Consider the following 17,934-nt stretch of genomic DNA (forward strand, 5'->3'; position numbering starts at 1 on the left):
AAAAACTTCAATATGGCATTCGCTGAATATGTCCAACCTTATTGGTTGCTTAGAAAATTGCAAAATAAATCATAAATATTGAGTTTTTATAAATATTCGTAACTTAGGTAAAAATTAACCTAGAATCTTCTTATTACGCGGAATGTCGAGACTTCTTGTACTTAAATTATGTTTTAAATTTCAAAGCAATTGGTCAAATAGTTTAAAAGTTATTTAATTTATTTTTCCCAAATTCATTTTTTTTGCAACACTATAAGTCAGAAAATTATGAGGTTACAATAATACTTCGGACAGTTTATGAAAGAAGAAAATTTATACTATTACCTTAATTAAAAATAAATGACAAAAAATAATTTTAAACAGTGTAAAATTATTTTGCAAAAACATGTCCATTTTTTGCTTACTTATAAACAATTAGAATAACTTTTTAACCGTTACCCGTAGAAAAATTATTTTTTCATATTTAGAAAGACTGAATTTTTATACACATTTAGAAAGAAAAACCACTGTTCTAGGACATTTAGGGACAAAGTTAGCCCCCCCATTTTTTTAATTCACATGTTTTTGCAAAATTATTTTGCAATATCTATAATTATTTTTTGTCATTTTTTTTAAATTAAATTAATACTGTAAATTTTCTTCTTTCATAAACTATCCAAGATATTACTGTAACTTCATCATTTTCTGACTTACAGTGTTGCAAAAAAAATTAATTTTGGATAAACAAATTAAATAACTTTTAAACTATTTGACCAATTGCTTTGGAATTTAGGGTGTAATTTAAGCACCATAAGCCTCAGCATTCCATGTAATAAGAAGGTTCTAAGTTAATTTTTACATAAGTTATGAATATTTATAAAAACTCAAAATTTATGATTTATTTGGCAATTTTCTAAGTAACCAATAAGGATAGACATATTCAGCGAACGCCATATTGAAGTTTTTTATACGGTTTATGAGTTTATTACTCTCAAATTTGTTTAAAATGCCTAATTTTTTAGTAAGAGACGAAAAAAGCGAAAATTTACCGTTTTTTGATCTTCATTTGTTTATAACTATGTATATCATCAAAATCGGCTGCAGGAAACATATAGGTTATTATTATAGATGACCATATTACTCGAAAAATTTGGTTTCAGCCTGGAGGGGGATGTGTCACCAACACGATATTTTTTTTCCTTATTTCTCTGAACTATAACACGAGGTAAGTTGATAGGAAGAGGTACAGAAAGTGGCGATAGAAAAAACCAGTTATTTTGTAAATCCCGAATGAATAATTCTGTCGTCGGTGTGTGACACCGATAGCGACTAACGGAGGGTTAAGTGTTTTAGGTTAAATCTTCGTATTTTGTGCTAAGGTTTCTACAGTTACTATATGGACAATTATTAATGAAACACCCTGTATTTTGTTTTTGTGAGATTAAAAATCCACAACGTCTCTCCAGTTTCACTTTTTTAAAATATTAACATTCTCCGAACGTACAACACGTGCCGATCATATGGATAGATCAAGGAAACCCGGAAGGAAGTCGAGTGCAATCATCAACCCAATGTAACCAACTTCATCAAAACTCCTTCTACATAATCATTGGGTGGATCGAGTAGCCTAATATGGTCATGTTACCGATGTTAAGCCCGGATAAAGGAGAAACAGAACCAGAACCGGAATAGGATTGATTTATTGATGGCGACACAATTCGACAAATTTTACTTTTTCTTCTTCTTCTTTTTCCCACTATGAGTTCTCCGTTTTCGTCCTCCACATTACTATATTCTCTCAGTCGCCATCTAAGAGATCTCTATCTATCATTTCATTTCCTATGTAAGTTTTCCATCTAATAGCAGGTTTTCTTCCCAGCGCACAATGGTGAATTTTGCCGAAAACCTGGCCAAAATGTAAAAATTTAAGTTTATATATTCCGAGAAATTTTATATGAATCTTGGTCTGTAAGTTTCTGAGGATCATAAACGGCCGTGGAGGGTAGAACAATACAAGCATATCACATATTTATATTAGTGTAAAGTTGGGATTGAACTAAAGCGGACCGAATAAAATTAAAGTGTGTTATACAATTGAGGCATTGTTAGGTTTTAGTTTAAAATTATAGACGTGTATTATTTTGTTATTTTATAGTGGATGCTATTTCTGGAGGTAAGTGGAGTATTTTAATATACTTTTTAGATTCTTTTTCCTAACATAAACTTTATTTACAATATATTTACAAATGATGGCAAGAATGTTCAATCGTTTTCTGTTTACCAAGTTTTAAAATAGGAAAAGTAAAAAAGTCAGCTTTGGTCAGCAAAGATTTTTTACTTAATAAATAATTCAATATGTATATAAATATTGCTCAAGAAATCATCTGCAACAAGTTGCAAACTTAGCGGAATTCTTCATTTTAAAAAACTGTAACATGCTGGGGAATTTCTACATTAAGAGACTTTAATGTTATGGTCAGTTAATAAAGTAGGAACAAAATATGAAGCAGCTGATCCAGTAAATTAACAGTTTTTTTACACAAGAACGTCCGTTTTTTGTTATTTTTTTTGCTTTCCTTCTTCTTTTTATCTTTAAGTCCTTTTACCTTTATGTATAGGCCTATCTTTTTACTTTCTTATTTTTATATTATTTAATAATTTTGGTCGTATTAGTCCAAAAATTTTGCCTTTTTTAAAAATAAAATGCACAAACAATACTTTCCAAAAATCGGTAGCTCAACTCTTAATACATCTTAATTGTTTGGTAAATGGATCCGATTAATTAAAAATTTTTGGCTTACACGACCAAAATTATTAAAAAATAAAAAATAAGAAAGCAAAAACATAGGATTATACATAAGATAATAAGAATAAAAGGACTTGATTAAAAAAAGGAGAAGCAAGCAAAACAAAATAAAACTGCTGCTCTTGTGTAAAAAAACTGTAAATTTACTGGATCAGATGCTTCATATTTTGTTCTTACTTTATTAACTGACCATATAGCATTAAAGTCTCTTAATGTAGAAATTCTCCAGCATGTTATATTTTTTAAAATGAAAAATTCCGCTAAGGATGCACCTGCCTGCAGGTTATTTTTTGAGGATTATTTATATACATTTTGAACTATTTATTAAGCAAAATATCTTTGCTGAGCACAGTAGACCTTTTTACTTTTCCCTTTTTAAAACTTGGAAAACTTAAAATGATTGAAAATCCTTGCCAATATTTTGCAAATATGTTGTAAATAAAGTATATTTTACGAAAAAAAGTCTAAAAAGTATAAATACTCTACTTACCTCCAGACATAGCATCCACTACAAACTAACAAAATAATACACGTCTATAGTTCTAAATGAAAACCAAACAATGCCCCAATATTATTGTATAATTGGTTTTATTTTTATTTGGTCCGCTGTCCTTCAATCACAACTTTACACTAATATAAATAAATGATCTCATAGGCGCCCATACCCATGCGCACGGCCACGGCCCCCTAGATTTTCTGTTGCTTTAAACTATATATTCTTACCCTTACAGGGCACAGTTCAATAATTTAAGAGACAAGTGGAGTCTTTGTTATCACTGTATAACAAATCCAATTTTATACATACACCCCTCTGAACAAACAACAAACATGCTTATAATTTTTATGTATTGATTGCATGTAGTAAATATCCTATAATAAAAAAAACTATATATTGTCATCCAAAGTATACAAAATGTAATGTGCAACATCTTCACGTCTGGCCCTTCCCCTAAAATTTTTTATATGGGCGCCCATGCATGATCTGCTTGTATTGTTCTACCATTAACGGCCGTTTATGATTCTCAAAAACCTACAGAGCAAGGTTAGTATCAAATTTCTTGAGGCATACATAATATAATCTTGTTTTTACATTTTGGCCAGGTTTTCGGCGAAATTCACCACTGTGCGGCGGGTCCCAGTCCAATACTCTTTTCAGCCACCTGTGCTCTGGCATTTTTTGTACATGCCCGTACTACCATCATTGTAGCGCTGTGTTTTCCAACTTTTTTGGAATTGAGCATTTTACTTCAATTCAGTTCCATATTTCCTGTGTTATTATTCTATCCTCTCTGGTGATTTGTAGACATCTTCTCATAAACTCCAATTCAACTGTTCGTATTTTGTTTCGTATTGTTGTTGTCATTGGCCATACTTCCGCTCCATGTATAGGGAATATTCAGCACTATGCTCTGCACAAATTTTACCATTTTTTCAATAAAAATTCTCATCTCTCTGCTGGATTCGAACTTAGGATCTCATAGTTTTTCTACTCAATACGTTGAATAATTTTGCCACTGCCTTAAAACGATTGAAACTGTATACAGTAACAGGCTGGGCCAAAGAAAAGAGTCCACCTCGATATTTGGCACTAATTATTACATTTGAAGGAAATGAAGAAACAGGTCGATTTTTATTTTCATATTGCAATATTTTGGCATATATTTCATACTAGTGACGCCATCCACCAGAGCGTGATGACGTAATCGATGATTTTTTTTAAATGGGAATAGGGGTCGTACGGTAGTTCATTTGAAACGGTGTTCAATTCTCTATTCAGTAATATAAACAATAATGTCATTATTTATACAGGGTGGCCAAAAAAATAATTTTTGAATTAAATTAATTGACGCAAAAAACAATGTATGTAATTTATTTAAGTCAAAATACATTTTATTGCTGTCATAAAATAGAAAAAAAAAATGTTTGTTTGGCAAATAAACAATGCTTTTCCCCAAAATTAAATGTTCAAACTGTCAAGAGGTAAGTGGAAGGTTGTTTATGATTTAATTTAAGTGAAAAGAAGTGTTTATTTGCGAATTAAACATTTTTTTCTATTTTCTGACAGCAGTACAATGTATTTTGAGTTATATGAGAAATAAATTACATACATTCTTCTTATTGCATCAATTAAATTTAATTAAAAAAATATTTTTTGGTCACCCTGTATAAATAATAATATTATTATTTATATTACTGAATAGAGAATTGAACACCCTTTCAAATGAGCTACCGCACGACTAATATTCCCATTTAAAAAAAATCATCGATTACATCATCAAACCCTGATGGATGACGTCACTAGTATGAAATATATGCCAAAATATTGCAATATAAATATGAAAATCCACCTGTTTCGGCATTTCCTTAAAATCTAATAATTAGTGCCAAATATCGAGGTGGACTTTTTGTTTTGGCCTAGCCTATATACAGTTTCAATCGTTTTAAGGCAGTGGCAAAATCATTTAACTTATTGAGTGTAAATCTATGAGATCATAAGTTCGAATCCAGCAGAGAGATGAGAATTTTTATTGAAAAATAGACGATAGCTCATCGTTTTCTAATCGGTAAGACGACATCAAGAAAGAACAATGTGAGAGCTTAATGGAATATCGACGAAGAAAGAGATGTTCTAGGTACCTCTTTTTGTCTAGAGGAGATGAGAAGCACAATCCACCAATTGAAAAATAATAAAGCGGCTGACCTGGATGACATAAGAACAGAACAAATAAAGAACTTTGGACTAAAACCGTAGAGTGGCTCGTAAAAATAATGAATTGCTGCATCCGTACATTACAAATCCCCAAAATCTGGAGGAAAGCTAGAGTGGTAGCCCTCTTAAAACCAGGGAAGGATCCGGCGGATACAAAGAGTTTTAGATCTGTCACTCTTTTGTGCCACCTTTTCAAGGCATTTGAAAGAATGAGACTGAACCGGATCGCTGAATATGTGGAGACTAAAATTATTCCAGAACAAGCAGGATTCAGATCCGGAAAGTGCTGCTGCAGTCAAATTCTTAATATCACTAAACACATTGAAGATGGTTTTGAACGGAAAGAAATAAAAGGAGTAGCGTTCATAGACCTAACTGCCGCCTATGACACAGTTAGCCATCAACGACTACTCGAAAAACTCTACGAAACTACAAAGGATTTCCGACTAACAAGGTTAGTGAAATGTCTCCTCCAGAATAGACGCTTCTACGTAACGCTCCAGTCCAAGAACAGTCTGTGGAGGGACCAAAAAAATGGGCTACCACGGAGAAGTGTCCTCGCGCCGATTCTATACAACATATACACCAACGATCAACCCATACACCAACAAACAAGGCAATTTATTTACGCTGATGATACAGCTGTGGCAGCTCAGGGAAGAACCTTGAAGAAGTCGAAGTGAAACTGACAGATGCTTTTTACTGCTCCTAATGAGATTAAAAAAAACATGTAACTGGCTGTATGGCAAACTGCCAAAGCCTTATAAAAAAAAAAAAAAAAAAAACTGACAGATGCCCTGGGAGACTTAGCTCTAAATGAAACGGTTCGTATAATATCGGGTTGCCTAAAACCGACACCTATCGAAGAGGTATACCCCATAGCTGGGATTGCTCCACCACCTATCAGGAGGAAGGTCACGTCAGAGGTAGAACGAAAAAAAGGAGACGGACCAAAGAAACCCCTTATATGATCACCAAACTCAGCCAAGCAGACTGAGATCTCGGAAAAGCTTCCTGAAAACATGAAGATCCATCCCCAAAGCGCCAAAGATGCGCCGAATACACCTATGGCAAGCGTCAGCTACCGCGACATATTTTTCTCCCTCAGAGGAAATGGCTGCTGGACACAATTTACCGTATCCGACTTGGAAAGCGCTAAACAGACTAAGAACCGGCGTTTCACGTTGTGCTAGTAACCTGAAAAAATGGGAATACCAGGAGGACGATACCTGCGACTGTGGCGCGGTTCAGACCAGCCGGCATCTACTATCATGCACAGAGATGAGAGAGACTTGCACAGAAGAAGACTTAATTATAGCAAATGACAGGGCTGTGTATGTGGCCAATCATTGGAAATACAGAATTTAAAATTGTTGGTGTTTCGGACACGGAAAATAAGTAAGAATTGAAAAAATGGTAAAATTTGTGCAGAGCGCAGTGCTGAATATTCCCTATACGTGGAGCGGAAGTATGGCCAATGACAACAACAATACGAAACAAAATACGAACAGTTGAATTGGAGTTTATGAGAAGATGTCTACAAATCATCAGAGAGGATAGAATAATAACACAGGAAATATGGAACAGAATTGAAGTAAAATGCTCAATTCCAAAAAAGTTGGAAATCACAGCGCTACAATGGTACTACGGGCATGTACAAAGAATGCCAGAGCACAGGTGGCTGAAAAGAGTATTGGAGTGGAACCCGCCGGGAAGAAGATTTTGAATTTATTTTGAGTTAAATAAATTACATACATTCTTTTTTTTGCGTAAATTAATTTAATTAAATAATTATTTTTTTGGCCGCCCTGTATAAATAATGATATTATTGTTTATATTCCTGAATAGAGAATTGAACACCCTTTCAAATGAGCTACCAAATAACCCCTATTCCCATTTAAAAAATCATCGATTACGCCGTCACGCCCAGATGGATAACGTCACTAGTATGAAATATATATAAAAAAATTGTAATTTAAAAATAAAATCGAACTCCTTCGGCATTTTCTTAAAATCCAACAACTAACACCCTGTATATAAATTTATTGCTAGTTGAATTGACTGTTCCGCATTTAATAGTAATATTGGATTGAAGATTACCACTCGTTCCTTAATAAAACCTGAGCTCTTTTGCGCACCTCATCATCGAATTAATTATTATATGCACTCGCCAATCTCTCGTGCTCTATTTAAATTTCCATTCAGAAATTGATCCTGATATAAGCTCACTCTCAAAGCTTCACAAATCAACTATGATTTATTCATTAAATTAAATTTTAGTTTATTATTTTATGTATTATATGTATAGTAATAGGTGTAATGAAAGCGCATTTGAGTAGGGATGTGTAAAAGTATATTTCTAATTATAGAGCTACCTAAAGTAAAATAAATTTTTAATTTAACGAAAAAATTCTTCTTCTTCTTCTTTCTCATAATCCTTAGTGCCCTTAGGTCGTCGGATGTTCCGCCTCTTATCCAGATGATCTCTCCTTATATCTTCTGAATCTTTCAAAATGCTTTCAAACTTCGCAACTCCAGATATTCTTCTTATCTATTTCATTTCATCTCGGCCGCGTTCATCAGTGAATCATGTTTCTTTTGCACAATCCATGTTTCCACCCCATATGTCATTATCAAATTAACTATACTGTTAATACACTCTGAGTTTAGTTTTGTTTTCTATTTCTGATTTCCCAAAAATTGTATTATTTAATGAGTAATACACGTTAGTAGTCTTCTTCAGTTTATTACTTATTGCCATGTCCGTTTTCCCATCATCTGTTATTCTATTTCCCAAATATTCAAAAGTAGATACTTTTTCTATCATAGGCCGCTATTACTTGTCCCTTTACTATTATACTGGTATTCCTTACTTTTTTCTCATCTTCATTTATTATCATAAGTTTTGTTTTATTAAGATTCATTTCCATTTTTAAATTGTGTATCTCTTTTTGCTAAATATATATTTCTTCTGGAATTTTCTCTACTGTGTCTGTGATTAAAACTGTTTACCATAAGCTTATAGAAGGAGTTGATTTTTATTGCATTTATGTTTTTGTATCCTACTATTATATGTATCCTATTATATTATATCCTATTCTATGTATTATATTATATCCTATTATATGTATATATTGAAGGTTTCTTGTTTAATACTTTGTATTTATTATTAAGGTATCCATGACTATTATAAATAAGAGAGGACTTAGTCCATCTACTTGTTTAATCACTTTATCCCATTTAAACGCGCCTGATCTTTCTCCATTTATTTGTACTTGCCTTTTACTTCCGTATAATCTATAGATTCTATGACTTTTATCATCTTTTTTGGTATATTATACCTTTCCAATATTTTCTACATTATTTCTATATTTATCGTATAAAATACCGCCTTCAGATCAACGAAAATGAAAAATAGTTCATCCCTTTTACGGCACTGTTCATCTTTTATTTCTTTATCTATCACTGATATTTGACGCTTTTCTATAATTCTCGTATATACCTTGAAACCGACCAATGACAAGTATATTGCTCTATAATTCTCACATTTATTATGTTGTTTTTTTGTATATTGGTAGAACTATGTTTTTCTTCCAGTTTTCTGGGATTTTCTCTGTACTCTATGCTTATTTGCATATCTGTAATAACCAGTCCTCTCCTTTTTCTTCCATCCATTTTATCATTTCTTGTTATTTTTATCTATGATTCCATATTGTTCCTCTTAAACTCTTTATGCGATTCAAAAATTTTCTATTTTGTAATTTACTTCCAATTCTCTTCCAAATTCTTCCCAGCTTGGCTTTTTTGCTTCTCTTAGTGCTGTCTTTGCTCTATTACATTTCTCAATATATTCTGCTTTGTTATTTTCAACTCTATACTGTTGATATTTTTTCCAGGCTTGCTTCTTCTCCTTTATTATTTTCTTTATATCTTGGCTATAGCATTCTATTCTCTTGTAATATTTATTTATCGAATTTTCCCACAAATTTTCGGCTTTTTCGCTTCTCTTACTGCTGCCTTTGCTCTATTCCATTTCTCAATATCTTCTGCTTTGTTATTCTCATCTCTATACTGTTGATATTTTTTCCAGGCTTGCTTCTTCTCCTTTATTATTTTCTTTATTTCTTGGCTCCACCATTCTATTCTCTTGTGATATTTATTTATCGCCTTTCCTCTGCTGTTTTATATAGTGTGTCTTTAGTACTTTCCATTTTTCTTCGATATCCAATTGGTCTCTTTCCTGCTCAATTCTTTGCAATTTCTCATCTATTTCCTGTTTATAGTCATATATATCTTTCTCTTTTTTCATTAATATTTATATTAGTGTATGTTTTATCGACTATATATTCCTTTTTCTTTGCAGCCATTCTGACTACAACTAGCTTGTGTTGAGTGCTTTCGTTCCACACATTTTTCCATTTTTATATTTTTAATAATATCCATTTCTGCAGGAATCACAATCTAATGTATTAAATTTTTAGCATTTCTTTCTTGTGCTTCAAAACAAATCTGTCCTCCAGTGGCGGATTTACGGGGAGGGAAAAAGGGAAATCTCCCCCCTAACAAGGATCAAAATTAACGAAAAAAATTGTTGAAACATAAAAATATATTAGCTGCCATGAAACTTAGGTAAACCGCAGACAGACAAATTCAGCCAAATAAACACGCTACTTAATAAAATTAATGGAGTTTAAAGCGTATAGGTTATTATTTATGTCTTTTATGTAGTTTAGGTTTATCTTTTTTATGTGTTTTGGATGGTGTTTCATTGGAAATTCTCTCTAAGGCAAATTTGTCCTCCCAAGGCAAATATCTAGATCCGACACTGCTGTCATCTATGTTTGGATAGCAGAATATATTTCCAATTTTTAAATCGTTATTAGTTAAACTAAATAAAAAAATTAAATATTTGTTTTCTCCTGTTCATGTTGATAATTTTCTCTTTGAAACAACTTTGAATACCATACAGATATTTTTTAATGTAGCAGATAAGTTAGAAAAAATATAATATTGTCACAAATTTCTTCCGCAGATAAATTCAAATTCTTCCTACTTTACCGCGCTGAGCAGATGGGACGTGAATTATAAATTGTAAAATTCCCTCATCTTCTTTAGTCTCAGCATCCGTTATGGCTTGCAAATTTTAGAAGCCTCGGAGGTGTAACCAGAGAAGGTTCCCATTGTTTTCAATCTGGTGGGATGCAGAGTAATATTTTTGATATTATTTTATGTGCTATTAGATTGAAAACTTAGTCTCTTGCTAGCAGTTGCCGCTAGCACATCCCTCTCATTTCGTTCAAAGCAATGCGTAACTGCACGTCGGGGTTTGTCCTGGTTGGGTCAGAGAGAACAGCATATGTGCCTCCTGATGAGAGACTAATAAGTTTCGAAACCGGTAGAGGTGCTTGCTGCACTCTCTGATTGAACTAGAATATAATGCGGCTGTAGTTTCGTGTTGCAACGAAATTGAAAATGGTTATTCCTTTTTGATTTCTTCTTAATTTGTACGCGTTTCTTCGGACCCCTTGCACAAATCTTTCTCTTTGTAATTCTTGTGATTCTTGGAGATTTGCTGTTACAGAGGGTAAGCTGTTTCTGGTGTTAACATGTGGCATTATTTTTAAAAATAAATGCAACCAGTACTGGAATGCACGATCATTAAACCGTTCTACTCTACGAAACCGGAAGCTTGAATTGTGCTCTCCGTGTTATATATTTTAGGATTTCTGGACCCAATATTTTCAAAACATTTCAGGATGCTGTTTCGATTTTTAAAATACAGGTTGTATTGCTCAATACTGAAAATTACATCGCATTTCCGATTAATTTTCAATTCGTTTGTTCATCACTGATGTTGAAATAGTCTCAGAGCTAGTGAATCCTCCGAGTAAAGGTCTTCCTGTCAGGCTAGGAATTTGTATAGTGATAATTCATAGCACACCAAGGCTAAAAATCATGACCTGGCAGGCATCAGCCCTACACGTGTATCTACCAGGTGAATCGAAAAGTGCATAATTAAGGGAAAAAAACTTTCTCCTGTAAAGTTTAAATTTAAGTATGTGTTTGAGTAAGTCATTTAGAAGAAATGTGTACAATGACAGGCGATTCTGAACAGCATAAGACCTTGCCAGGTTATAATAAAATAATTTTTTAAATTTAATTGTGGCTTATTTTCCATATAAATAGTTAATCTTGCCAGGCGAGGGGAAAGATTATAGGTCTGGATCCCGCGTATGAAAAAAGAAGTTGATTAATAGCAAATTGAAAATTTGTTAATAGCTTAAGGGTGCCTAGTCGGACAAACTTTGATATATGAGAACACTGGAACAGGGGAAATTTTAATTGTGGAACAGGTTAAAAATTTGGAACTGTCAGACCACTAAAACGGCACATTTATTTTGTCCGACAGAATAGACTTAAACTCTCCGAACCGAGATTAAACTCTCATGCAAAAGTCAGACTGCTATTTATCACCAAATGGGCGTTGTAATGAGTGGAACATGTAGAATATGTCAAATGACAGGTGATAAATAGCAGTCTGATTTTTGCATGAGAGTTTAATCTCTGTTCGGAGAGTTTAAGTCTATTCTGTCGGACAAAATAAATGTGCCGTTTTCGTGGTCTGACCGTTCCAAATTTTTAACCTGTTCCACAATTAAAACTGCCCCTGTTCCAGTGTTCCCATATATCAAAGTTTATCCGACTAGACATCTTTAAGCTATTAACAAATTTTCAGCTTGCTATTAATCAACTTTTTTTTCATAAGCGGGATCCAGACCTATTAGGGTTTTTTCCTAAAATTATTTTTTTTGCACCGAACAAAGTTTTTTTTAGGTTTTTTGAATCATTCCAAACAGAAAAGGTCTGTGTTGACTTTTCTCTTAGGTTAATAGTTTTTGACATATAAGCAATTAAAAATTTAAAAATTGCGAAATCGGCCATTTTTAACCCTGAATCGGACATTTAACTGAAAATTTCAATGTTGCCAAGGTAAGTAGATATTGTAGATATTCTTTAAACATCGAATGATGAAATTCCGAAGAGTTTTTGCAATACAATATCGAAAACCTCTTTGTTTTTTAATTGCTAATCAAGCGGGCGCGACACTGTAGTATAAGTGAGTACATTTGAGTTTGCATAAATTCATTATCTCGAGAATGTACAAATTTGAAGAAAAATCCTCAGAAAGGTCGATTTTTATTTTTAAATTAGGACTTTTTGGCATGTATTATATAATACTACTGACGTCATCCATCTGGGCGTGATGACGTAATCGATTATTTTTTTAAATGAGAATACGGGTTGTGTGATAGCTCATTTGAAAGGTTATTTAATTCTCTATTCAGTAATACATATAAATATTAACATAGGTATTTATACAGGGTGTACAAAAAATGTTTTTTATTAAATTAATTTACACAAAAGGAAGAAACATTTTTTGCACACCCTGTATAAATAATTATATTAACGTTTATATTACTGAATAGAGAATTAAATAACCTTACAAAATGAGCTATCAACGGACCCCTACTCTTATTTAAAAAATCATCGATTACGTCATCACGCCCAGATGGTTGACGTCACTAGTATTATATATATGCCAAAAAGTCCTAATTTAAAAATAAAAATCGAGGCGTCTGTGGATTTCTCTTTAAATTAGTCCACTCTCGAGATAATGAATTTATGATGGATGAGTGGATTGACAAAGAAGGATAAAATTAGAAATGAGTATATTAGGGGAAGTCTAGGTGTGGCACCAATTGATGCCAAAATGAGAGAGCATAGGTTAAGATGGTTTGGTCATGTTCAACGTCGAGATGTTAATCACCCAATACGAAAAATAGCTGAAGTGCAGATTCCTGGAAGGAGTAGGAGAGGAAGATCAAAGAAGACCTGGTGGGAGACGATAAGGCAGGACATGTTGGTAAAGGGGATTAATATTGATATGACCCAAGATAGAATTGTGTGGAGAAATGCAATTAGGGAAGCGGACCCCGCATAGGGATAAGGCAAAGAGAATGATGATGATGATATGTCAAAAACTAATAACCTAAGAGAAAAGTCACTAAAGACCTTTTCTGTTTGGAATGATTCAAAAAATCCTAAAAAACTTTGTTCGATGCAAACAAAATAATTTTAGGAAAAAACCCTAATCTTTCCCCTCGCCTGGCAATAAGGACTTCAGAATCGCCTGTCATTGTACACATTTCTTCTAAATGACTTACCCAAACCGTTCAAACACATTCTTAAATTTAAACTTTACAGGAAAAAGTTTTTTCCCCTTTAAACTATGCACTTTTGAATTCACCTGGTAAATACACGTACAGGGATGATGCCTGCCAGGTCATGGTTTTTAGCCTTGGTGTGCTATGAATTATCACTATACAAATTTCTAGCCTTACAGGAAGACCGTTAGTCGGAGGGTTCACTAGCTCTTAGACTAAAAGGTGTGGTAGGTTTTTCTAAAAAAAGTATACAACGTAGAAAAAAATATGTGGTTTTAATTCGATTTGTTATAAATTATAGTTATTTATGAAACCGTTCGTGAAGTATACTTTTTGCGCACTTAAGCGATGTATAGCACTCGCCCCGCTCGTGCTGTACTTCACGCACAGTTTCATACTATATTTTATCTACGATAAACAAATAAAAAAACTACAAGGAATAAGTAATTTATTAACAATTTATTTACAAGATATACTAACAAAATTAAACGATATTCTGTAAAAAACGATTATTTTAATTGATGAAAAGGTTGCCAATGCGAGTCCATTATACTACTGGATTAGGAAATGAGTCTATACTCGCAATCTTATAGTTTGTATGTTTATTAGTTGTTACAATCAAGGGGCGACCGGTTTCGAAGCTTACATTTTATGCTTCATCATCAGGCCCAGTACAAATAGTCTTCACGTGTACAAACTACTCGCTAAAATTAACAAAAAAGGCGAAATGTACATATATATAAAAATATAAAAAACAACTATGTCTAGGTTGTGATCAAAAACACACCATAAAGCAAACCAACTGTGGAGTATTGAACTCAGTGTTCCATAAAGTGTATATTGTGACTTTTTATATTGGAAGTGACCAGTCTGATGTAAATTGCTTGGTATATAAATTTTAATATATACTACCCTCAATCCTCAATTGCTTAAGGGTTGAGGGAGTGTAGACAAAAGAGTATAAATGATCAAAATACACCTAAAGTTTTTTTTTGCAATAGGTATGTACTTACATATCAGTACTTGGAACTGTTCTACAGTCAAGGATAATTTTTTCAAAGAAAGAAGAAGATATGTCACTCAAAAGTAGTGGGAAATCTGACATATAAGAAATAGAAAAAATAAAATACCTCCATGGCATCCTGAGAGAAAAAACCCACTTTTCAATAAAAATTTTGTGAATGTTAATTTGTGAGTGATGTCAAATTTTTATATTTAAATGTTTATACACCAATACAAACATTATTATACAACATTAAAGAAAACAACTGCATAAAAAGTTTGAAGACAAAAACCAACTGTTCTTACAAAAAATTAGACATTTGCAACTTAAGATCCAAAAGATATAACTTATCTGCTTTTTGATGGGGCTGGTGACTTCCGAAAAAATTATCCTTGGCTGTAGAACAGTTCCAAGTACTGATATGTAAGTACATACCTATTGCAAAAAAAAACTTTAGGTGTATTTTTATCATTTATACTCTTTTGTCTACACTCCCTCAACTCTTAAGCAATTGAGGATTGAGGGTAGTATATATTAAAATTTATATACCAAGCAATTTACATCAGACTGGTCACTCCCAATATAAAAAGTCACAATATACACTTTATGGAACACTGAGTTCAATACTCCACAGTTGGTTTGCTTTATGGTGTGTTTTTGATCACAACCTAGACATAGTTGTTTTTTATATTTTTATATATATGTACATTTCGCCTTTTTTGTTAATTTTAGCGAGTAGTTTGTACACGTGAAGACTATTTGTACTGGGCCTGATGATGAAGCATAAAATGTAAGCTTCGAAACCGGTCGCCCCTTGATTGTAACAACTAATAAACATACAAACTATAAGATTGCGAGTATAGACTCATTTCCTAATCCAGTAGTATTATTTTAATTGTTTATATTTTATATTTATATTTAAATTGTTGCAGTTATTTATATTTCCTAAAGAAATGTGTTACATTGTAGTTGCATGAAGCCTGAGGTTCGACTTCAATACTTGGTCTACGCGGGTTACAAAAATTTTATTGGAAGGTTCAGTTTTATTTTTTAACACTTTGAACGCCACATGAGTTGTATGGTGCATTCCACGAATATACGTCTGTTTTGTATTATCGCGACAACGAATATTTTAGTGTGCAACATAAAAAGTACGTTTATACGATGTCAGTTGGACAAGTATAAAAACAAAATTCGACACCGGGTGTCGGCGTCTTTTGTAAAACATAGGCGGCACAATAGAAATTAATGAGTAAACTTTTATTTTAAATTATGGTCTAAAATTTGTTAAACAGTAATAATATTGTTAATTATTTACATTCCTTTATGAAATTGACAACAAAGATGATTAAAAATACATAATACAAATGCAACTTACAATGCTTATTAATTTGAGAACTAAAGAAATGAGCCTAGACAAATGAGCCTATATTGTGAAAATACTGTCACGATCCATTACTTTTGTGTCAAATTATCTTTATTCGCATCATTGATTAGCTATCTATTTAGAGTACTGTAATCGCCAACCAATTTTACATCTATAAGTCATTTTTTAATATGCAAGTACCCGTCAAGGAATACATAATTGTCTAAGTTCAATGCATAATAATCACCTAGGAACGTTGTTTTTTCTGTCACTTCCAACTGTAATACATTAGGGAGAATTTTACAATCTATTACGCACTGAAAAAAGCGGTTTGGGATCAACTTTAGATATTTTTGTACATAACTTCAGAGTTAGAGTGGTAATGTTGATTCACTTTGTTAAATATCGTTGTGTCTAGGTACACGCTAACGTGTACGCAAATAAAAAAAGTTAGGTACACGCGAAACGTCATCAAGTCAGTGACGTCACTATTTAGCGTGCACTGTTACTGGTTTTTTGCGTACACGCTAACTTGAGCCGCGTGTATACTGTGGTAAGAATAAACCGCAAGTATCAGAGAGTCAGAGTGTTAGAATGTGTTTAATCGCGTTGTGTTTACACTTTAATATTGATTAGTAAAGAGATTTCTTATGTCTCATTTGTTTAGTGTTTGTTTTTAAATTAATTATGGGGTGTGAACAATTATTTAGTTCTTTTAATGAGTTTAACAAAATTTTAAACCAGTATAAAAAAGATAAGAGACTATAAATTAATACATATTTTTTTAGTCATAAGTGAAATAGTATTACCGTTCAAAATTAAAATAAAAGGAGGACCTAAAGCTTTCACAATAATAATTAACTTGTTCTGAAGCTATTTCCTTGTGTCATTTTTGTAATCAACTATTCTAAATGGGAAATAAGCCACAATTTAACTAAAAAATGATTTTGTTAACTTTTTGACGTCCAAATCGGATGCCTTTGTCAAAATACAAAATAAGAATAAATTAAACAAAAATGTTGCTTAGTAAAAAATTCCTTTTAATAGTTTATTTAATCTGACTAATATTTGTATTTTGACAACGACATCGGATTTGGACGTCAAAACGGTAATAAAATCATTTGTTTAGTTAAATTGTGGCTTATTTCCTATTTAGAATAGTTCATTATAATAATTAACTTGCGTATAAAAATTATTTTAACAATATTTTGTACATGTTATGTCAACTAAATATTTATTTTGCTAACCTGAAATAGTCATTTTCCTAACAAGTGCAGAAAGTCATTCTTTTCCGCACGCGACTGCAGTTTGTCGAACGATGCGAAGCGGGAGTTCGGTAAGCAGTCGAGTGCGGAAAAGAGACTTTCTGCAAGAGTTAGGAACAATATTTTTTCTAAGAGACTTTAAAAAATTACCAAATCTTAATCAATTAATTTAATTAATATGAAAATACATACACAAATTAATTCTTTGACATGGTTGTCAAAACCAAACTTTCAATATAATTAGTTAGCATGACGACGATATTGGTTTCCATGACCATGATTCAAAACGACTGTTATTGTCTACCGATTTGGCTTTCGAATATTATGTCAAAATAATTTTATTTCATCGAATTGTCGCGTTATTTTCATTAAAACAGGAACACAATAAGATAAATTTGAAATAAATTAGTAAATAATATCTAAATATTAGTTTATTGCATGTATTATAATTACTTTAAGGCCATATTAACATATCTAAATTAACACGCGTGCGGAAAAGTAACACGCGTGCGGAAAAGTGAAACTTTCTAAACTAAAATGCGTGCGCGAAAGTAGACATTTTTGCACGCTCGTAGAAAAA

Source organism: Diabrotica virgifera, chromosome 4 (assembly GCF_917563875.1).
Source record: "Diabrotica virgifera virgifera chromosome 4, PGI_DIABVI_V3a".
Classification (NCBI taxonomy): Eukaryota; Metazoa; Arthropoda; class Insecta; order Coleoptera; family Chrysomelidae; genus Diabrotica; species Diabrotica virgifera.